The 23,726-nt window shown below is 42.3% G+C and overlaps 1 protein-coding gene across 4 annotated transcripts in view; it reads left to right on the forward strand.

Moving 5' to 3' along the window:
• The window catches only part of LOC122079536 (uncharacterized exonuclease domain-containing protein At3g15140-like), a 52,469-nt gene that overhangs the window by 23,703 nt on the left and 5,040 nt on the right, over positions 1 to 23,726 (forward strand). Inside the window, exon 5 of one of the 4 annotated variants that reach the window (XR_006140457.1) lies at positions 22,141 to 22,971. The exons of the other annotated variants lie outside the window; for them this stretch is intronic. The gene's annotated coding sequence lies outside the window, so the exon portion shown is untranslated. The remainder of the gene's footprint in view (positions 1 to 22,140; positions 22,972 to 23,726) is intronic. 4 annotated transcript variants of the gene reach the window in all.

Genomic DNA, 23,726 nt, shown 5'->3' on the forward strand with positions numbered 1-23,726 from the left:
TAATTTTGTTTCATAATTATATATTTATATTATATGTTAATATGTTATGATGATTAATGATTGATGATTGATGATTGATGAAGATGAACTTAGTTTATTCACTTTATTGATTTGTTTTCTTGATGAATATCTTACATTGATATGAATATGAACATTTAATATTTATTTAACATATGAATAATAGGATTCAACTAGGATTTGAGCCAAATAGATTGGTTTTATAAAAAAATTACACAGGAACACTTTAGTAGATAAGGCGACGCTTTATGCCCGCCTTATCGCTAAGGCACTCTGAAAGACCCTCAAACGCCTCTGTCGCCTTACCGCCTTAAAAACTATACACCATACAGGTTTCTAATATTTTTGACCACCTGAGTATCATGCTCACAATCCTGTCGGATGGCATACACTCATGTTTATAACCATTGCATTGGTAAGATCCACAGAAACTTAAGGGATGGCCTGCTGTCTCAATGCCCCCTCACTATCTGCTCTCTTTACCTATCTAATAAGAAATGAGTGCAAATTATTGATGTACACTACACTAGCATTATCCTGTTGGCATTTGCTAGGTGGCATATGCCAATATTCGCACTCATCTCAATGGGAGGTCATAGGTTTATCTACCTTCCTAGAATAACCCATATCAAACATGCTTTTAAACATAGAGGGATTGTCTCACACACACATATACAAGGATAGCATCAAAATAAAATAAAATAAATAAATAAATAAGTAATTATGGGATGGCATGTTAAATTATTCATGCGATTATATGTCATGCTGAATTAAATTAAAGGCTGCATTAGGAGTGCATCTTGTATGCACAAGGCATAGTCTCCAAGCTCCAAACATTGTCTTAATCATCTTCAACCTCCAATCTTCCATCAAAGCTTGTGATCATCATCTTGCTATTGCTTTGGAATCAAAATGAGGATTGTCATCATCACGAAAAGGGAAAAAACTATCTCCTCTATAATTAAGAAAAAAAAAAAAAAAAAAACTATACATTTTGGTATAATCAAATAAGAAACCTCCGATAGAAAACCAACCCACCAATTGAGATGCCCATGGGAGGGGAGTACATATTCTCAAGAAGAAAGGAGGAAGTAAGAAAGAGAAGAGATAAAAGAAACTTATATCAATTCCATAATGCACCTAACCATTCACATCTAATGCAAATATAATACATACATCCCATGTATAAAATCACATCATCATGTAATATGCCATCCATGTCCGTTTAAAACCAATCCCATAATTACATGTGTTAAATTATAAAAATTACAATCATAGGAAAAATAATACAAGGCTGATCAGAGAGAATGCCAATCAAAATTTGCACATCTTTATGTACAAATTTACATACATCATTATATATGTACATGTATCATCATATATGACACATAAATTTATATATATATATACATGTCATTATATGTAATATATATTCAGTTATTTCCTCTTTTTTTTTTTTTTAATGAAAAACAGAAAAGAAAAAAAAAATTCCTTTCAGATGAAGGACTTCTCACATTAGCCTTCCCAATTCAGGTTTCCTAAACCCAATCAGGGTATTGGAATCTCATTTCCATTCAAACAAAATTCCTATGGTTGTAAATTATAATCAAACACAAAAATAATTGATGAAATTGAATGGGAAAGCCTAGGCTCTGATAGCACTGATAGGATTTGGAGATCCCGAACCATACCCGAGACGCAGCGGAAATGAAAATCGGGTTCTTTCGCATTCAATTTCATCAACCAAAAGAAATTTATACTAAAAGGTATAAACTAATAGTTAATATAATAAAATATACCTGATTAGAGAGCTTCAAATGTGACTCCTCCTACAACCAATGGTTCTTCCTCTTTGTTGAAAGACAAGCTTTGGTCCAGAACTTCAAGTTAGACTTAAACTCCAAAACTTCACAAGCTTTTGAGTACAACTTCAATGGTGAAAAACGTTTTTCAAAACCAATCTATATCCTTCTCTTTTTTTGGAGAAGGAATAATCAAAAACATAGAAAAGAGAAAAATTAGAGAGAAGAGACTAGAGTCTTTTTTTGAGAGAAAGAGAAGGGGTTTTTATTATGAACTCAAGAGGTTCACCCTTTTTTTTTCTTCTTTCTCAAAATCAAGGCTACTTAATTTGGAATCTAAATTTCCAAGAGTCACCCTAATCTCTTCTTTCCCAAAATCAAGGCTTCTTAATTTGGAATCCAAATTCCCAAGAGTCACCCTAATTTCTTCTTTCCCAAAGTCAAGGCTACTTAATTTGGATTCTTAATTTGGAATCCAAATTCCCAAGAGTCACCTTAATTTCTTCTTTCCTAAATTCACTAAATCTTATCTGGACCATATTGCTTGTTTCCAAAGAAAGGGAAGAGGTAGAGTCTAATAGGGTTAATCCAATCCTATCATTACCTTATTAAGATAGGATTAGAAAAATCAAGTATTTAATAAATATGAAATTACCCAAGTATCCCCACTGACCAACACCCTTATTATGGAATATTAGGGACGTATGAAATTACTGCCATACCCTTATGCCATAGTATATAATTCACGGGATGCGCATGCAAATGACGGGATTGGTTAAGATATGAACGCATTCAATCTTAGAACTATTTCACAAATAGTACAGAGCTCTGATTCCAATCCAATGGCATGCATTGAAACCCCACATTGGTGTTCCCCTATAAGGGCAGTGATTACCTTGTTGACATACCTATTACTCATGCAAATTAGACTCACAGCCAACATAACGGCGTTGGTCCAATTTGGACCTCTATCATTGTTATGTCTAAGTGTACATTTTATTCACACAGTGAATGGTATCTCTCAAGCTTAAGATAGATGTGACAGTATGTTTATCCCATTAATTAGCACTGGCAGTGGGATACGACATAGTAGACTCTTTGCCAACACACACACACAATATGTGTGCTCGCATTCATATCCCGACATCACCATGTTTGGTTATACGTAATGCGACAACCATATGATATGGATGCCCAGTCCAAACCCTAGTTGTGACTGAATTTAAACAAATTATGGACACAGTTGCATTTTTATGATCACATGCGATAAAATAAAAATAATCTATATATGAAATGAACTGGTTCATTACATGAAACCGGGTTTGATGGACACAATATCCAACATTCATGACCTGCAGCTCTGCTGTAACTTGGAATTCTTGGCAGCAGTGTTGCTATCATAAGTCCCTGATCTCTGAGCCATTAAAGCTCATATTTTGAAGACCTCTCAAGCACTCCCAAAGGCCACTCGACCCACAGCTGGTGATCATTAATGTAGAACTAGAATCAACATGTCAACCTAGTTCCAAAACAGTAGGATACTCTCAAAGAACACCCATTCAATCACTAAATAACTCAACAACAGAATACAAACAAAACTGAAATAAATAAGCAAGGATCAACCCAATTGATCTCAGTATTTCAGGAATTCTGTAACTGAATGGTAATCAGGAAATTAAGGACTTAATGCACCAATGACAGAGACTGAATCATTGGAGAACAAAGCCTAAAATAATAAACAGACATTCAGAGCAGCCGATTCAAAATTCTGGGCAGAAACTGGGTTAAACTGGAATAGACCAGAATAGGGAGATTTCGCATAACAAGCAATCCCCAAGTCTGATTGACCTAAGATTTAGATCGAACCATCCTCTTAGCAGGTGTGACACTCGACCAAAATATGGAAGCGATCAGGTGGCTGGTTGGTCTGGTAAGTGGTGGTCGGTGTGCAGGAAATTCTGGAAATTTCAGAACAGAGCTAAGAGAAGAACAGAACTGTTACCTGAAATGGTTGAAGAGCAATATAATAAAGAGAACAGTAGATAGACGGAACCACTCGGGCTTCTCATCACAGAGCGTAGACAAGATCAAACACTAGTCCCGTGGCCTTGATCAAACACAAGACAGTTCTCAGCAGAGACATAGCAACGGCAGCAGCATATTTTTAGGTTCATAAAATCATGGGGCTTTGTGGGAGCCCTCCTCTTTATTTATAACTTTGATGGGAAGGTTACAAATTAGAAACTAACATAGTTACTAAACTGAAATTAGAAGCTATCAAAATAGAAGGTCTTAAGTTACTAAAACTGAAAATAGAAACTAGGAATTAGAAACTACTGAAAATAGAAGCTATTGAAAATAGAAACTACTAAATCCCATCAAAGCAAAAAAGAAAAAAAACAACTCTATCTCTCCTTTCCCTAGCCGACTCTCTTCATCCTCCTTTCATAGGTCCTTTGAGCTGCATCAACTCTCCCCGGCTTGAAAACATTCGTCTCCGACAAATGGGTGATGGACATGTAGCACCCCTTACAAATCTGGATCAAGTCGTTTGAAGTCATTAGAATGAATCCATGTATTGTCACTATGGGGATGGCCCTTCCACTTAACAAGGAATGTGTGAGCCAGTACCACGGTGAGTAGTCTTGTAATTATCATCCAAGACATCTTCAATGACATCAGTGGTAGGTGGCTTAAGTTGGGGTAGCCGCAACATTTGCTCCGTGTCTCCATCATCCGAATGATGCCCAAGATAGAGATGAAGATCGGCTATATTAAAAACATTGCTTATGGTCATATCCTCAGGTAACTCAAGCACATAAGCATTAGGCCCTATTCGTTTCAGCACCTTGTAGGGACCCATCTTCCGTGGGTGGAGTTTAGTATTGACACCCGTTTGGAACCGTTCAGGATTGACACATATCATCACCATGTCCCCGGGTTTGAACTCCACATAATGCCGATGACGATTAGCTGAAGCCTTATACACCTCATTGTTCAAGGCAATACGTCGTCGAATATTGGCATGCACCTCAATAATATGGCATAAGAACTCATCAGCTTCAAGGCTAACTCGAGCTTGGGGTGGGAGTGACACAAGATTAATAGGTCGAGGCTGAACTCCAAGCAAGATCTCAAAAGGAGTACAACCCGTTGTCCGGTTCATTGAACTGTTGTAGGAAAACTCAGCAATGTCGAGGATGGAAGGCCACGTCTTCTCATAGTCTCGAACCAAACATCTCAACAGATTTCCCGAGCTTCTATTCACCACCTCTGTCTGCCCATCAGTTTGTGGGTGAAATGCGATTGAAAACATCAACTTTGTGTTCGTTTTCAGCCACAATGTCTTCCAAAAATAGCACATAAATTTGACATCACGATCAGACATAATACTAGTAGGCAGCCCATGTAGTCACACTACTTCTTTGAAGAAAAGCTTTGCAACCTGATATGTATCAAAAGTCTTCCGACATGGTATAAAGTGGGCCATCTCAGAGAAGCGATCCACAACCACCATAATGGAATCATATCGCTCTCTAGTAGGGGGCAGTCCAAGAACGAAGTCTATGCTAACATCAAGCCACGGTGCATGAGGAACAAGTAGTGGAGAATATAAACCTGTATTTTGTTTTCCCCCTTTTGCTAACTGACATACACATCTCTTGATCACATGGTCTACATTCTTTGCAATGCATGGCCAATACTATCGATCTGTCACCTGTGCAAGAGTCTTATCCTTCCCAAAATGTCCTCCCAAACCTCCTCCATGTAACTCCCGTATGATGTGGTGACGTAGGGAAGAATGTGGAATGCATAGCCGTGTGCCAAAGATCAAATACCCGTTATGAATCAAGTATTTTAGGTGCTATCCACTCTATTGTAACTCTGCAAAAACAGTGCTGAAATCGGGATGAGATGCGTACTCTCCTCGTATCTGATCGATGCTAATGACATGTGCTGAAAATGTGTTAAGCTTGAGCACTTTCCGGCTAAGTGCATCAGCCACTGTGTTCTCTTTTTTGGCCTTGTACTTCATGTCGAGCATGAACTCCTGCAAATAAGCTACCCACTTGGCAATGCTAGTGGCTAATCGACTTTTGATAATGAAGGTGCTTCAATGCCTCATGATCAGTATATAAAATAAACTCCTTACCAATGAGGTAGTATCTCCAATGGCGTAGCACTTGGACGACTGCATACAATTCTAGATCATAAGTCGAGTAGCACTTCTTGGCTTTATTAAGTTTTTTGCTATAGAAAGCGATAGGGTGTCTTCCTTGCATCAACACTCCTCCTAGACTAATATGTGAAGCACTTGTAGCTATTTCATACACTGTCAAAATCAGGTAGGCGTAGAATTGGTGCCTCTGTCATCTTCTTTTTGACAAGAATGAAGCTTTGGCTGCTGCAGTTTTTCATTCAAATTTTCCTGTACTTGCGTTCATGCATTCGGTATTGGGTGCCATAACTACTCCAAAGTTCCGAATAAATCTCCCATAGAAGAAAGTCAAACCATGGAAGCTACGGACTTCTGTCAGTGTCTTTGGTACATGCCAATCAGTGAGGCTCTTGATCTTCTCAGGATCGGTTTCAACACCTCTAGATGACACAATGAACCCAAGGAATACAACCTTGGGCAGCATGAAGGAACACTTCTTGAGATTTATGTAAAGCTTTTTTGTGCTGAATACTCTGAAGACTTGTCTTAACTCGCTCAAGTGGTTAATGTGCTCTTATTGGTTTTTACTGTAAATCAAAATATCGTCAAAGTAAACAACCAAAAAGCGACCAATAAAAGGACGAAGTACCTATGTCATAACACGCATGAAGGTGCTAGGTGCATTCGTTAGACCGAAGGGCATGACTTTCCTCTCGTACAAGCCATCCTTGGTCTTGAAGTCGGTCTTCCATTCTTCCCCAGAACGGATGCGAATCTGATGGTAGCTGCTCCTAAGATCTAATTTGGAGAAGATCTTTGATCCGGACAGCATATCTAACATGTCATCAAGTCGTGGAATGGGAAATCTATACTTGATTGTTTTCTTGTTGATAGCTCGGCTGTCCACACACATATGTCAAGAACCATCATTCTTTGGCGTGAGTAAAGCTGGTACAGCACAATGACCCAGACTCTCAATGAATCCCTTTTGTAATAGCCCATCCACTTGCCATTTTAGCTCGGCATGTTCAGTAGAACTAAGCCTGTAGGTGGCTAGGTTTGGTAAAACCGAACTGGATACCAAGTCAATAGCATGTTGTATATCATGCATGGGAGGTAACTCATCTGGAAGCTCATCATGTACCAAATCAGCAAAATCAGATAAAAGCTCTTGGATAGGCTTACTATAAGTTACCTCAGGTTGGGGGGTGACTTCCCGAGTAATAAGAGCCATAACCATTCCTGTTTCTTGACTTGTGTGTATGAATTGCTTGTGGGGAATAGAGAGGAACTCCTTCATAGGTATAACAACTACTTTCTTCTCAGTCTTAATGTCATTTTGGTTTTCCCTTAGAGCCTTTCGTCACCGCATTTCAACGGACACATTTACCGGATAGAAAGTTTTAGGAACACTCTTCCATTCAAATGAGCACAGATTTTTCTTACCCCCAACCATAGCATCATTATCATACATTCATGGGCGACCAAACAATAAATCTGTGAGCTTCATTGGAATTACATCACACCAAACATTTTCTTCATACTGATAAAGCTTCAAAGGAACTGAGCACCATTTATTTACCTCTCAGGTAATTCCATTCAGCAAGGATACCTTATAAGGTTGACGATGTGGTTCAGGTTTCAAGTTGGCTTTCTTTACAAAGGATTCTGAGGTGACATTGACATAGCTACCACTATCAATTATCATTTGACAAGTACGATCCTCGGATTTCATAGGGCTATAGAAGATACAATTACGTCTTTGGTTTCAGCCACCAAAATGCAAGCAATAATGTATATACCATAAGTGCCATCATCTTTAGCATCATCCGGGTCATAGTCATCCCCACCATCATCATTTTTATCCAAGCGGTATGGAAAAAGAGCTGAATCATCATCCCCATTGGGTTCTTCAATTTCAGCAATAGCATTAACCTTCTGTCGATGTGGATAAGCCTTTGCAAAGTGTCCAATCTCTTGGCAATGGAAACATTGTACCTTGTTGTTGCTCGTCATAGGTCCCTTTCCTTTGTAATCAGCTCGTGGAGGAACTATGGCTCTTGGGGGTGTTAAAAGATTAGGTTTAATGGTTGGAAAATTTTTCTTGACCTCCCCAACTTGATATCCAAACCTTCTACCTGTTGGTATCATGAGTTCTTCCGCTCGTAGAGCTTTATCAAAACAATCTCTCACTGTATATATATCAGCAATACCAATTCCCCTATTAATTTTAACTCCCAATCCCAGGTGAAACCGAGAAAGTAATTGCCTCTCATTTTCCTTAATGCCCGTGCAAGAATAAAGTGCATCAAATTTGTTCATGTACTCTGCAACAAACATATTTCCTTGACGAAGAGAGTTCAGGTGGTCTTGTAAGCAAGCTTTAAAGTTTCGTGGCAAGTACTTGTCTGATAGTTCTTGCTTCATCTCCTCCCAAGTAGTAGGCTCTCTACCACGGGCTTCAAGTTCTCGCTCATAGATTCTCCACCAATCACGAGTAGCCTCAACTAGCTTAGCACGAGCTAATTTAATTTTCTGTTCCTCAGATAAGTCATAGTAATAAAAATAGTCATCCAATGTAGCTATCCAATCAGAAAACACTTGGGGTCATGCCCACCATCATACTCCTTGAGGTCAGGCTTGACCTTTTGTGAGTCTCCCTAGTGCTTATGGTATGTGGGACATTCATTGTCAAAATAACTCCTCACATGCTCTTCAAAAGTTAGTTGTACTATAGGAATTCTCTGTGGTCCTCTCAGATTAGGGTTAGGTCTCCTGTTAGTAAATTGGGCAACTGAATTCATAGTAGCATCAACTTTAGGTGGTACATGAGTGCCATGAGTGGGTTGCTGTTGTTGGGTCTCCACAGCCAATACCCTTGCACAAAGAGTATTCTATTCTGTCCTTATTGTCTGTAACATCTCCATTATAGAAGCTATGGAGTTCATAATATCAGCGGTAGGGTTGTTCTCTACCATGCTCTGATACCACATAATATCAAACTAGGATCAACAAGTCAACCTAGTTCCAGAACAGCAGGACACTATCAAAGAACACCCATTCAATCACCAAATAACTCAACAGAATACTAACAAAACTGAAATAAATAAGCAAGGATCAACCCAATTGATCTCAGTATTTCAGGAATTCTGTAACTGAATGGTAATCAGGAAATTAAGGGCTTAATGCACCAATGACTGAGACTGAATCATTGGAGAACAATGCCTAAAATAATAAACAGACATTCAGAGCAGCCGATTCAAAATTCTGGGCAGAAACTGGGTTAAAGTGGAATAGACCAGAATAGGGAGATTTCGCATAACAAGCAATCCCCAGTCTGATTGACCTAAGATTTGGATCGAACCATCCTCTCAGCAGGTGTGACACTCGACCAAAATATGGAAGCGATCAGGTGGCTGGTTGGTCTGGTAAGTGGTGGTCGGTGTACAGGAAATTCTGGAAATTTCAGAACAGAGCTAAGAGAAGAACAGAACTGTTACCTGAAATGGTTGAAGAGCAATATAATAAAGAGAACAGTAGATAGACGGAACCACTCGGGCTTCTCATCACAGAGCATAGACAAGATCAAACACTAGTCCCGTGGCCTTGATCAAACACAAGACAGTTCTCAGCAGAGACATAGCAGCAGCAGCAGCAGCAGCAGCAGCAGCATAATTTTAGGTTCATAAAATCGTGGGGCTTTGTTGTAGCCCTCCTCTTTATTTATAACTTTGATGGAAAGGTTACAAATTAGAAACTAACATAGTTACTAAACTGAAATTAGAAGCTATCAAAATAGAAGGTCTCTAGTTACTAAAACTGAAAATAGAAACTAGGAATTAGACGACAACAACAACAATAACAACACAACTCAGCCTTATCCCAACTGAAAACTTTTGGACATCTCACTCACGAATCGGCAACCCGGATCATAGCCCTCCGTTCGTTACCATACTTGGATGAAGACTTAACTTTTGCATGTTTCTTCTTACTAACTCATCAATGGTCGTTTTTGGCCTACCCCTAGCCCTTTTAGCTCCATCCATCTGCATCTGGTCACTCCTCCATATTCCTTTAGACATGCCCAAACCATTGTAACCGACATTCTTTGAGCTTATCTTGAATTGGGGTAATTCCTAAATCGGTTCTAACCTAGTCATTTCTTATTCTATCTCTCAGGGTTTGCCGCACATCCATCTCAACATCCTCATCTCCACCACATTCAACTTATTTACGTTATGCTTCTTGACTGCCCAACATTCTGCACTATACATCATAGTTGGTCTTATGACAGTCTTGTAGAATTTTCCCTTAAGCTTTAGAGGAATACGTCGATCACGTAATACTCTAGACACCCCTCTCCATTTCATCCATCCTACTTTAATTCTGTGGGAAACATCATCATCAATCTCACCTTCCTTGTTTAAGGTAGAGCCCAGATATCTAAAGCAGTCACTTTGCGGGATCTCTGTCCCCTTGATTTTCACTCCCTTGCCATCGATCCTCAATCGACTAAAGTTACATATCATATATTCCGTCTTCGTTTTACTTATCTTATGACCTCTCGATTCCAAAGTATTGAAAATAGAAACTACTGAAAATAGAAGCTATTGAAAATAGAAACTACTAAATCCCATCAAAGCAAAAAAAAAAAAAAACAACTCTAACTCTCCTTGCCCTGGCCGACTTCCCTCTTCCTCCTCCTTTCATACGTCCTTAGAGCTGCATCAATCATCTGAGGCTTTTTCAAGTTATTGAAAAGTTTACTTTTTCTTGACCTATTCAAGAACTATCAGATCACGGTTATCTGTCATCAGATGTCTGAGCCATTAGAGCTCATATTTTGAAGACCTGTCTGGCACTCCCAAAGGCCCACTCGACCCACAGCTGGTGATCATCTGAGGCTTCTTCAAGTTATTGAAAAGTTTACTTCATGACCTATTCAAGAACTTTCAGGTCTCAGTTTTCTGTCATCAGTTGAGGCCCAGATTTTGGGAGTTCCATAAGCCACCTTTGGGCACTGTTTCAACCCCATCTGAGCTTCCTTTTGTTCTCTAAGTTTGACCTAAAATCTCCAGGTTCAGTTATTGCTATTCTGTTCCTACTTTCAGATTATTGTTTGGGGGGTTATATTTAGGTTATTAAAAGGTTATTTTGAGTGTTGTTTGAGTCTTAATTATTTTCTGAATAGAGATGTTTGTTGCTGAACTTTTACACCCATTCAACCCTAGCCAATTGGCTTATTTTGTGGGTTTCCGTTACTGGTTCGGGCAATCATTATTGTACTTTGATTAGACCTAGGAGTAAGGTGTTGGGGTTGTTTGTAGGTCCTATTTTGGGATCAAATCAAGTGATTTGATCTTACATTAAGGTGCCAAGGTTATCTAGCACCTTTAAGGCGCAAGGTGAGATGCAATTTGTATAGCTACAACAAATGGTAAATCACAATTGAATAATGTATATGGGGTGGTTCTCCAAACTAGCATCCCAAGTTATGCCATGTGGCATAGTGGATAATGTTGGAATTTTGTGGAGAGGTAGACTCGAAGGTCTCCTGCTCACACGTTAAGTTCCCATACAGAATTTGGAAAATAAACAACAACAACTCAGCCTTTTCCCAACTAAATGGGGTTAGCTACATGGATACAGGAGGGAAGAAAAAAAGCATTGAAAATTTCAAGATTAACCTTGAAAAATCAAAGTGTGGAGTGATGAGGGTGCATGGACAGACATGGAAGGGTACATGATTGAATCTGAGTTTGAAATTTGATGTGCGGCTAATTAATACCATTACCTAGGGACAGGTTTTGGCATTCTAAAGTATTTGGTTGAGAAATCCAAAGCAAACCAAAACTGCAGTAAAGTTAAGAAACCAGGTTTCATGAGATTTGCAATAACAGCAGATCAGAAGATCAGATTTAACCAAAATTGTGGTTGAAAACTCTAATTGGGTAGGAGAATATAATATCAGAAAATAGGCTCAATCCGATGATCAGATTCTTAGGATCTGAAGAATACTGTTAGAGATGGGACTCCGTAAATCTGAGAATCATTTGGGAGCTCATAGAAGTTTCAGAACAGTAATTAAATGAACTCAGATTAGGATATTAATTAACAGAATTCAGTTAATCAGTCAGAGCAGAAATTCTGAGTAGAACTTGAAAATAGAATTTGAAAACTAAGTTAACTAAGTTTCTGAAATCATACTCAAAATAGGATTCTAGGAAATCGGTAGCAAATTTAAATTTTGGAACAGTGTGAAGGTGAAGAACAAAGTACATTTGCTAAGTACAGAAACAGAATTAGAACTCAATGGTTAGGTTTGAAAATTTAGATAGTAGAAGGATTTCTCAGAAACAGCAAAGATCTGATTTTTAAAACCCCAAATAGTAATAGAATTTTGAGAAAGATTCAATGAGAAGATAGAATATCAGAATATCTAATGCATAACAATTTGTGTCAATCAACCAACGCATGCACATGAATGAAAAGAAACTTCTGTACTGACCTAAACTCGACATATGATAAGAGGAAAAAGAATGGAAGAAGAGTAGAAGAATATAGACCAAGCTTCCCAACTGGAACTAGATTGGAATATCACCAACGAGTCTTTGCATCTCCCCAGGGGTGTGCTGCATCTCACAAGTGTTTTGAATCTCCCATAATTTACAGGAAAAAGCTTAGCTCAATCATCATTAAAATCTTGGGGAGTCTCTTTGCGTCTTTACATCAATTTATAGAAGTTTTCAGCTTTACAAGAGATTAAAAAGCAATAATGGTTTGGCGCAAGATGGTGATTTTGGTTTTGATGTGTTGTTTGTTGAGCTCTCCTTGGGTTGGCTGCTCCTTGTTGGCTAATGCCTCCCTCCCCCCCCCCTCTCCCCTTATATTTTCTTCTTATCTTGGTAATGAATTATTTATTCATCCAAAAAAAAAAGCAATAAAATGAGGAAAAATAGTCCTTGACATGACCCACTATCTGGTTCTGAGTGAACCAAAAACACCCAAGCGACATGGCTTGGGCTGAATCAGATTTCTGGTTCAGTTCAACCACCAAGTTCAAAGTGGAACCACAGGCCCTTTTTTGGACTTGACCTGGTCCCTATGGTGATACTTGTGATGGTGGCTTTTATCTGCATCACCTTGATATTGCTATGGTTGATATTGCCACATCACCTTCCAAGTGGCAAAAATTTGGGTATTGGTGTAGAGATACCTCTACGCCCATTGCTGTGGATAAACTATCCATTAATTTATAACACACTCAGAAAGGTAGTGTGGAACAGCATGAAACAAACGTGCCCTCTTTCCCACAATTACCATCCCCTTAAAAATATAAAAAAGAAGCCCAAAGTTTAAGGGGAGACATTTATCGTATTAGAAACAACCATGCTTTCCAAATTTGACCTCCTTCCACTACTTATTTCAAGCTTCTTAAATAAGTTGTGCTGCTAATCAGTGCAATGGGTCTGTAGTGAAGTGATGCAGGTAAATTACAGAAATGGGCTAATTTTAGTGGAAATAAGCCTTTTTTTTTGTGTGAATAAGAAATTCATTACCAAGGAAGAAGGAAAAAAGAGTTTTTTTTTTTTGGGCGCGGGGGGGTGGGGAATATACAGCCCCGAAGGGAAAAGAGAATAAAAAACCATCAAAAGATGCTACATCCCCGAAGGGTTGGGGGAGGGAGGAATCAAAATAGTGGATGGGATGACCCCAAGAGACAATAAGATTGTTTTTAGGGGAGCTTACGATGGGGAGGGGGGGATGAGGGAGAGTTTGGAGGACACCTCAAAGTATATGGCATTTCAAATCTTGTCAAAAGACCGAGAATTGGAGGTCCATCTACGGAGGTTTTGCTCCATCCAAATATAGTTGATGGTGGCCCCAAAGGTTAATTTCCCGGCAGTGTCATAGATGGTCTTACCAGCATAGATCATGTCAATCCAAATCCATCCTCTGGAGAGAGGGAGAGGGGTTCTTCTGGAAGGCCAGCAGCAGGCTAAGACTCTTCTCCAGATGGTGGAGGAAAAAGGGCAGTCAAAGAAAAGATGGCTGATATCTTCAGATCCGTTCCAGCAAAGGCAGCAAGCAGGGGAGACGAGGATGTGACGATGAATGAGAAAGGATTGAGTGGGAAGGCAATTGGAAAGGGCTCTCCAAACAGTGAACTATGGTGAGAGATATGGAACCTAAACCAGATGATTTTGTACCAAGGGAAGGTGGTACTCAGGGTTCTTATGAGGTGCCAAGCGGAAGAGGAGGAAAAGTTCCCAGAGGTGGAAGGGGTCTGATGGGGGCATCCACGTGTACCAGTGGCGTAGACGCAAGACCCAACCACGCTTGCATTCAATTTGGCTGGAAGATGGTCTCACAGAAGGAAACTAGAAGGAAGAAGAAGGAAGAAGAAGGAAAGAAGAAGGAAGGAAGAAGAGGGAAGGAAAGAAGAATCGACCAGCATTGGATTCCCTCTTTCTTCCCAATCGGCCAAGATTGTGTGACCCCCACCAAATTTGATAGTTTAGTAGTTTTATTTTCCAGGATTTTGTTTATTTGAGTCTTTAAGTTAATTAGGGAACTAAGTAATTATCCTATTGTTTTCTTTTAGAAAGTTTCTTTGTTTATGAAATAATGTTCCTAGAATAATCTCTTTTCTTTTTAGTAATTATTCTCTTATTTATGTAAGGCCATTGGCCACGGTTATTGTTAATGAAATTATTGAAGGAAAAAAAAGAAAAAAAAGCAAAAGCCAACATCTCTCTCTCTCTCTCTCTCTCTCTCTCTCTCTCACAATCTTCACTCTCGTTTCTCATTCTCGGTCCCTCTCTTTCTCGCCTCCCCTCCTTCTCACGACTCCCTCTCCCACTCTCTTTCTCTCGGTTGCCTCTCTAGTGCTGCACCACTGATATGTTTGAATGTTGCTGCACCTCCCTCGAGTAATATTCAATCCATCAAGGGCTGCCATGACTTCACATTGTTCTTCTTACAACAACCGGTGTGGACTGCACTTCTACACCTTGGAGGACCTGACTTTCTCATTTTCTCCTCAGATCTGAACAACGGAAAGGTAAGTAGTTTCCCCTTTCTATGCCCCCCTACCTGCTTTATCCCTTTTATTACCCCATCCCTTATTGCTGAAACCTGAAACTGCTGCCATCGAATTTTAAGCCTAATCTTGTTTTATCCCTATGGAATCCCTGCTGTCATTCTCTTTACTAGTTGGCTGATTTTAGAAAATTGTTTGGTTTGCTTATCATGTTTTGTGTCTTGGCTGATTTGTGCTAAACCTAATATATACATGCTGCTATGTTCCCTTCCCTATATCCCCATTTGATGCTTAAGTGGTTTGTGTGTTTTTCTACTTAGACTATTATTGATCATTGCTGCTTTGTTAATTAGTCCATTATTTTTGCATGTTAAATCTGTATTTTTACTGAGCCCCATTGAACCCATCCCAATCCAAGTCCCATTAAGCTTATCTTGTTCTAGTTGAGTAACCCTTGTAGGAAACCTAGTTGTCTAGGCACCCTCCTACATCAGGGTCTAGATGATTGTATCCTCCCTAGGCGAGGAGGGGGGATAGGGGAGGGAGGACCAAATAAATGACATGGAGCTGAGGCCAAGAGGGGGGACCAAGCTCCATTTGCAATGATGGAAGAGACAGAAGTGTCTTTAGCAAGACTAGTGGAGTAGACAGATCTATGCCCCACTTTAAAGTGGATACCACTAGGGTGCAAATTGTCAATCCAAAGGGAGGTGGAGAGACCATTTCTGATATTATAGCAGATATTTTCAATGGCAAGAGGTCTAGCCTGAAGGATATTCTGCCAAATCCATGAGGCATCCGGAGGAATGGGGCGGTCCACAAAGAATTCTTGCGGAGAAGGGAGGAGTCAACCCAGGTTACTCAAATGCTCTTCTGTTTTGAAGCTAGCTTCCGGATTAGCTTGAGTAAGCCTGCAGAGTCGGCAAACTTTATCCTTCTAAGACCGAGGCCTCCCTCAGCTTTGGGGAGGCAAACAGAGGACCAGGAGATGGGGTGGAGGAATTTGATCGTTTCCACACCTTTCCAGAGGAAGGAGCAGAAAAGGGATTCAATAGCCTTAATGGATGCTTTGGGGAGGGCAAAAATGCTAGACCAGTAAGTGTAAGAAGATTGAAGGACAGATCTGATGAGCTCCAACCTACAGCATACGATAGGAGCTTTCCTTTCCAGAGTTGGAGCCTTTTGTGGATATTGTTAAGTATAGGAGTACAATGATGGGTAGTAAGGCTGGAGGAAATAAGAGGGAGGCCCAAATTCTTGACAGACAAGGGATCCCAGGGAGAAACCAGTAAGCTAGAGAAGACGAGCTTTGGTGGCACTCGAGACCCTAGAGAGAAAGATACTGGACTTGGGAATATTGATACGGAGACCAGATAAGGATTCAAAGGATCGGAGGGAGGAGAGAATGGTCAGAATGGAAAGGGTGTCAACTTTGGAGAAAATCATGAGGTCATCAACAAAGGCAAGGTGGGTGATCTTGAGAGACTTAGGGATGGGGGAAATGAGAAGATCATTAGTTTTGGATTAGATAAATCGAGAAAGGACTTCAAGAGCCAAACAGAAGAGAAGGGGGGAGAGGTTAGCCTTGCCGAATACTATTGGAAGAGTCAAAATAGCCAGTAGGGGAATGGTTGGAATGGAAAGGGTGTCAACTTTGGAGAAGATCATGAGGTCATCAACAAAGGCAAGGTGGGTGATCTTGAGAGACTTGGGGATGGGGGAAATGAGAAGATCATTAGTTTTGGATTAGATAAATCGAGAAAGGACTTCAAGAGCCAAACAGAAGAGAAGGGGGGAGAGGTTAGCCTTGCCGAATACTAGTGGAAGAGTCAAAATAGCCAGTAGGGGATCTATTCACCAGGATGGAGAAATTAGTGGTGTATATACAAGAGTAGATCCAGTTCGTGAAGGTAGGGGGAAAGGACATGGCTAACATAACCTTGGAGATGAAGTCCTATATGATCGAGTCAAAGGTTGTATGGATGTCGATCTTAAGGAGGGCAGAGGGAGAATTGGAGTTACGACCAAAGCCTCACACAATCTCATGACAAAGGATGATGGTGTCCACAATGCTGCGCCCAACTATAAAAGTCGATTGGTTGGGGCTATAGGAAAATCAATTACCAACTGGATCCGAGAGGCAAGAATCTTGGCAATAAACTTATAGAGGAGATTGGAAAGGGAAATAGGCCTACTTCTTTTTTGGGGATGAGACAAAGAAATGTGTGATTCACTCTTTGGATTTGGGAGGGGTTGAGGAAGACACTTCTGATGGCTGAGATGAGATCTTTCTCAATGATCCCCTAGCAAGAGGAGAAGCCCATATTAAAACCATCAGGGTCAGAAGCCTTGATGGGTTTGTGGGAGTTGACAACAGAGAGGATCTATGTGCCAGAAAGGATGGCAAGGAGGAGGGGGAGAAGATGGTTGGCGATGAATTTATTGAGCAAAATGGGAGGAATGGGGTCAGGGGAGACCTGGGGGGTTAAAGATGTTGGAGAAGAAGGAGATAACCCCAGCCTCGATGTCATCTGGGTTCTCGAGAATATCCCACTAGAGGATAGGAGGCGGGGAATGGAGTTGGAGTTGGTTCTGGCTTTGAGGGATTTATGAAAGTAGGTGGAAATAGAGTTGCCAAGCTTCATCCACTTGATATGGGATTTTTGCTTAAGGAAGCTCTGTTCTTGAGCAAAGAGGGAGGAAAGCTCAAGGGAGAGGGATTTTTCTTCCTTAGTAAGGGAGGAGTTATGGATGTCCCATTAGAGGCGGGATTGGATAGTGGCAAGCCGGTCTCTACAAGAGGAGACTTGGAAAGAGATGTTTCCAAATGTGGAAGAGTTCTAAGCTTTGAGGGTAGATTTTATACTCTTAAGCTTGCGAGCAAAGGCAATGAGAGGAGGAGGATTGAACAGGAATGTCCCAGGCTTGCTAGACAGTGGGGAGAAAACCCAAATGGGAATTCATATGTTGAATTTGAAGGGCTTGGGGCCGAAAGAGATATAAGGTTGGAAAAACAGAGAGAGGGGATTATGGTTAGAGATAGGGGGATCAAAGTTGGCATAAGAGGAAGGGAAGCTGCTAAGCCAGGCTTCATTGACAAGGACCCTGTTAAGCTTGCAAGCAATTTTATTGAGGCCAGATCTTTTGTTGTGCCAGGTGTATTTAAGGCCAAACCACCTTAGATCATCCAGGCCGATGTCTTCTAAGAAAGGGTTGAAGGCATCCACAGAGGAGGGGTCAATGGGTTTGCCACCCATCTTTTCATGGCCAAAGCTGGTAACATTGAAATCACCCCTCATCTCTAAGGGGAGGAGTCGACTTGAGGGGCAAGGAGACGGAGATTGTCCCAAAGCTGAGACCTATCAGGGGCTCGATTGAGGCCGTAGATAATAGAGAAGAAGAAAGGTTTACCTCCAAAAGGGTCAGTGATGGAAAGGTGAATGAATTGGGAAGAGGAGACGAGTGATATGGATATTGAAGGGATTCCAAAGGACCCAGATGAGTCCATTAGGGTAGGAGGAATAATTAGAGAGGAAGGATCAGGAGGGGTCAATTGAGGAAGCAATATAGGATGCATTCGGTTCAAGGACTCTGTTTTTGAGAAGGCAACAAAGGATAGGACGAGAGTCTCTGAGGTGGGAGCGAATTTCAGTATGCTTGGCCAGAGAGTTGAGACCATGAACATTCCAAATTGTTTAGCAATTCATCGAGGGGAAGATGAGAGGGGCAAAGTGGCCTTGGAAAGCTGGGAGAAGGGTAATTGCTTCGGTGATAACGATGGTGGGGGGACCCGATATCTGGGGAAGGAGGGGGAGGGGGACCAGAAAGAGAAGTTAAGGAAGCAAGGCAGGGGGTGGGTTTTCCACCTAGGGTGATGGAGGAAGGCTTGGTGGGAGAGGACTGAGGCTTAGGAGCAGAGTTGTGGTTTTTTTAAGATTTTGGGGGGAGGGATGTTTTTTTCTTTTTAAGAAGAGGTTTGACACTATGTTGGTTCTTGGAGGTTATCTTAGCCTTGGAGGACTTAGTTCTGGTACGCTTTGTAAGATCGTTATGGCAAGGGGAAGCCGTAGAGGAAGCAAGCAAAGACAAGGCAGGGCTCTATTGTATGGGAGGCATAGCAAGGGAAGGAGTTGGATAGTGAGGCAATGCTGATGGCAACGTGGTAGGGTCCTAATGGTAGGGAGGGCCATTAGGAGAAGATGTCGAAGATGTAGACACGACGAAACCCTGTGGGATGATGTTCCTCGTAGGCATTATTAGTGAAGACGTGGTGGGCCTTGCTGGAAGGAGATCATCGCAAGGAGCAGAAGCATAGTATCTGATGAAGGCACAGGTGAGAGCTGGCTCAGAAGAGTGGGAGGACCACCAAGGAGCAAAAGCCATGATAGAGCTGTAGTAGTCGTGGAAGACAATGAGAGAGCATCAGGAGAGGATGAGGTTGGTGCAGACGTGGCAGGGCCCTTTTGGTTGAGTATCATAGCAGGGGAGGGGTCCATATGAGAAGAGAACACAACCGGGAGGGTTTCTGGTGTAGATGTGGCATGGCCTTGTCGAAGGGAGCTCACGACAGGAAAGGGTGGTAGCGTATGAGAGTCAAGGGCTAGTGGGATGAGGGGGGAGGGCAAGGAGAGGGATACCGCAAGAGGCGAAAAAGCAGGAGCATTGGCCAGGTCGAGGTTATCGGGGGGTCTTGATAGTTAAGGAGGACAAAGGAGGATCGGTTGGAGGGGGAGCATGCCTTCGAGGAGCAGGCAAGGGTAAGCGGGTGGAGGGGATGATAGGTCGGGTCGAAGGAATAAAAGAAGAGTTGAGCGGGTGGGCTGAGAGGAGGAAGAACCTTGGTGGGTCAGGTAAGAATGGGAAAAGCTGACTTGGTTAAGTGGAGGTAAGTGGATGGGCCTTGGAAGGAGGCCCATAGAAGGATGGGTAGAGCCAGGAGGCATCTGAGGGGATGGGCTAGGCTGGCTCAAGGAAAGAGGGGAGCTGGATGACGAGCCCATAGGGTAATGATCTAGGCTAGAAGGCGCGTGAAAGATTGACTGGCTCAAACGAATGGAAGGGGGGACAGGATGAGGATGAGGTCGCAGGGAAGGAGATAGAGACGAAATTGAGGGCAGCATGTGAGATAGAAGAGGATGGAAAGTTGGTGACAGGAGCATTAGGAGAGGGAGCTCGTAAGAGAGGGTCCGTACTCGCAGAGGAAGAAAGGGCAGCGGGAGCAGGCAAGGTGGAGGGAGAACTAGCACGGTCGCCCAATAGAGCATGGCGGGAGCCGTCGATGTTAGGAGAAGGGTCACGGATGGCAGAGAAAGAGTTGAGACTCAAGGTAAAGCAGAATGGACCGAAGGTCCAGGTTATGATGTAAGAGAGGGCGCATGGGTGATGTGACCAGAGGGCTAGGGATTTTCTTGCCTTGGGATCTGCCATGGGTTTCCCGGGAGCAGCTCCAGCCTCTACTCCTAAAGCGGTGGTTAGCTCCGGCCTCTACTCCTGATACAGCATTGACCTTAACTCCTGAGACGAGGTCAGCGATATTGGGAGTCGAAAGCCGAGAGAAGTGATTGGAGCTGACGAGTGGCATGTATTTTTTAGCGACATTTGAAGGACCATAGGTGAGAGTCCGATGGTAAATCCATTCTTTCATCTTCTTTAGGGGGCTTCAGCTTCGTGCAATCTTTTGAGTGATGTTCGAAAATCCTACAAGCCAGGCAGTGGGGGGGTTCTAGTCGTAGAAGATCTCTTGGTGAAAGGAATGACCTTCTTCATTCATAATGATCACAGAGGAGAGAGGAGTGGCTTCATCCAATACTTAGATGTAGATTCTGGCGAAGGAAAGATGTTTCCTCGATTCTGGAATCAGAGAAGAGGGGTTCCAATGACAGAACCAATAATACTCAAGCCCTTTTCTCCCTAGAATTGCAAGGGAAGGTTGGGGAGAGCAACCCAGAGAGGAATGGACTAATAATCAAGCTTGTGAAGGCTCGTAAATTGGTTCCATTGTCTCAAAAAAATCTTATTTTTTCCAACTTGCCAAGGACCTCCCTCTAGGGCTCTGGTCATGCATTGCTCGTTTGAGAAATTGAAAAGAAAAATCCCATTATCCAAAATGTGGATTTCCATCGAGTCCTGTGAGCACCATTGATTGCATAGGGAGCGTTTAACAATCGGGCGCTGCTAATGAAATAGCCACCAAGGCAATATCTCCATTGGAGATTTCAGAATACAAGGAACTGGCTGGGCAGAGGCCAATTTTTTTGCCACCCAGATTTGATGGGGGGGACAGTGGAGGGCGAGGCGATCAGAAGAGGATGGGTTTAGGACAAAGGACCATGTCTTGGGGAGAGAGTGAGGAAGGATGCAAGATAGGAGAGGAAGTGGTAGGAATGGTGGAGGGATAGGGAAGGATGGTAGGGGAGAGATCGTCGGCCAAAAGGGAGTGAGGAGCGAGGAAGGCGGTATCAGAGGTAGAGAGGGGAAGGGGGGAGGGGCTAGGGGCAGTCGGAGGGTGTCCGCCAGCCATAGAGGCAGCAGCCAGTGGAGGTCAGAGGGGGGTAAACTACAGAACTTTTCATCATTCCTCAATTGAATGCATCTTTTTCAGCAAATGACATTGTTAGTGGAAATAAGCCTTAGACTGGGTTACATATGTGTTAGGCCTTTAGTCACAATGAATTTTTACTATAATAGGCCACTTTAATGGGCCTAAAATAGGGTAGGATCACCCCCACAAGGAGTTACCCGATCAACCACTCAATCAACCTGCTGACCCCAGCCTAGAAGGTCGAAAGAGGAGAGAAGAATAGGTTGCACCAACGAATGAGGGGCAATGCGGGGGAATTCCTGAGGCTTCCCCTAGCCACCATCGTCTTTTCAGGAGGGCCATCCCTCTTGCCTGGAATCTTTTGAATGGAGACTCTTTAGTTGCTGATAAGGAGGTGGCCTATACCTAGGGCAAGTAAGGGCAGCTGCGCATAGACTTGGATGGGTTTTGGAAATTGCCCAACTCCTATCTACGTGAATTCATATATCAGCATATTGTTGATGTGAGTTTTTTCTTCTCCTCTTTGTTGTCTTTTTAATTACACCTTGAACATATGCTGAATCGTTGTTCATGGCAGGGACACCATTGGTGGATGGAGGCGTGCAGTCGCTTAGAGAATGTGGCGGCTCGGTGACAGAAAGCTAAGGAGGAACTTCAGCAACTCCAAGACCATTTGGCGCAGGTCCAGGGTCAGCTAAAGTCTTTGAATAAGGAGCGCCGGGCTGTGGAGGCCAAGTCCGTGGGCCTCCAGAGGAGGTGTGGAGAGTTGGAGGGGGAAGTCAGCAAGCTTCTACTTGAGAAGGGTTAGATGGTGAAGGCTAAAGAGTCACTTGAGGCTGAATTTATTGAGCTTCAGGAGGAACTTCGCAAGAAGGCCGCGGCTCAGGAGTTGGCCATCCAATCTCTTCAGGAGCAGCATCGTTCAGCGCTTAAGGAGGTTGAGATGAGGGCCATGGAGAGGTATGTGAACTCCCCTGAAGGGCAGGAATGGCTGCTGAGTTTGAACACATCTTCCTTCAACTCTGGCTCGGACACAGTTGTGAACTTCTTCCTGAGGAAGTATCCTCACCTCGATCCAATTGACTACGAGCACTACTTTTTGCCCCCTCAGCCTTCCTTGCTAAAGGGAAGCATTACGGTGGAGGTAGGTGATGAAGTGAATCGGGGGAGTGCTCCCACTGCCGTGTACGAGAGATCCTCTCCTCTAGAGACTGTTCACCACTCGGATTCTCCCCGTGGTGGCAAGAAGAAGAAGACCCCTCCAATCTCCCAGGCCTCGCTTTTTGCTGAGGAGATCCCCGCTGTGGTAACTCCAGATTCCGAGAAGACTGCAGCCGAGAAGGCTCCTCCTGCTGCTCCCTGAACCCTTCTGAATCTTGCACCGAGGACATCCTTCGTCCTATTTTTGGTAAAATTGCTATATTTTTTTTTGGAAAATTATCTTGTACCACCCCTAATTTTAAACTTTATATAACGTCAAGTAGTTAAAATTTACTAAATGCCCCAATTACCCTTGAAGAAGGGTAAACTTACCGTTTTACCCTTCATTGTAAAACCCCAAATCGATGATGGAATCCAATTAGGGCTTCTTTGTTCTTTAAGCAAACCCTTCCATGGCTGCTCGATGATGAGGATTTGATGATTCCAAATAATCTCCGACGACTTACCAAAACGAACGGAAGAAGTAATACCTGCCATTGTAGGGAATCCTCATCTTTTTTGGGCAGCATTAAGTCTTGGGCACTATGAGAGACTGCCCATAGAGGTTTTTTCCGGCAGAGGAAGCCGCTGCCAATGGCATTGAGGAGATAGTTACAGACTTGCAGTGACAGGTGAAGCAGACGTATTATGCCCATAGAATCTATGGGGAGGAGTTGTGGCAGAGCAATAGAGAGAGGATTTTCTAGATATTCCGAGAAAGAGGCGAGTAGGTATATTAGTAGTAAGAGGCCTTAAAATGTTAGCTTTCTTGAATATGATTCAGTGTTCTGTTCTTCTTCTTCTCCTCCTGTACTGTCATCGATTGGGTTGTGTGGTTAATGATTATAAAATCCATGAACAAATTACAAAAGGGTTCTTGATTCCTTCTTCTTCGTCTTCCAAGGAAAGAATGCAAAGGAGATTTGAAAGGATGTGAGAACTGAGAAGAGGAACCATCAATCA

The sequence above is a fragment of the Macadamia integrifolia genome, chromosome 5 (genome assembly GCF_013358625.1).
Source record: "Macadamia integrifolia cultivar HAES 741 chromosome 5, SCU_Mint_v3, whole genome shotgun sequence".
Taxonomy (NCBI): domain Eukaryota; kingdom Viridiplantae; phylum Streptophyta; class Magnoliopsida; order Proteales; family Proteaceae; genus Macadamia; species Macadamia integrifolia.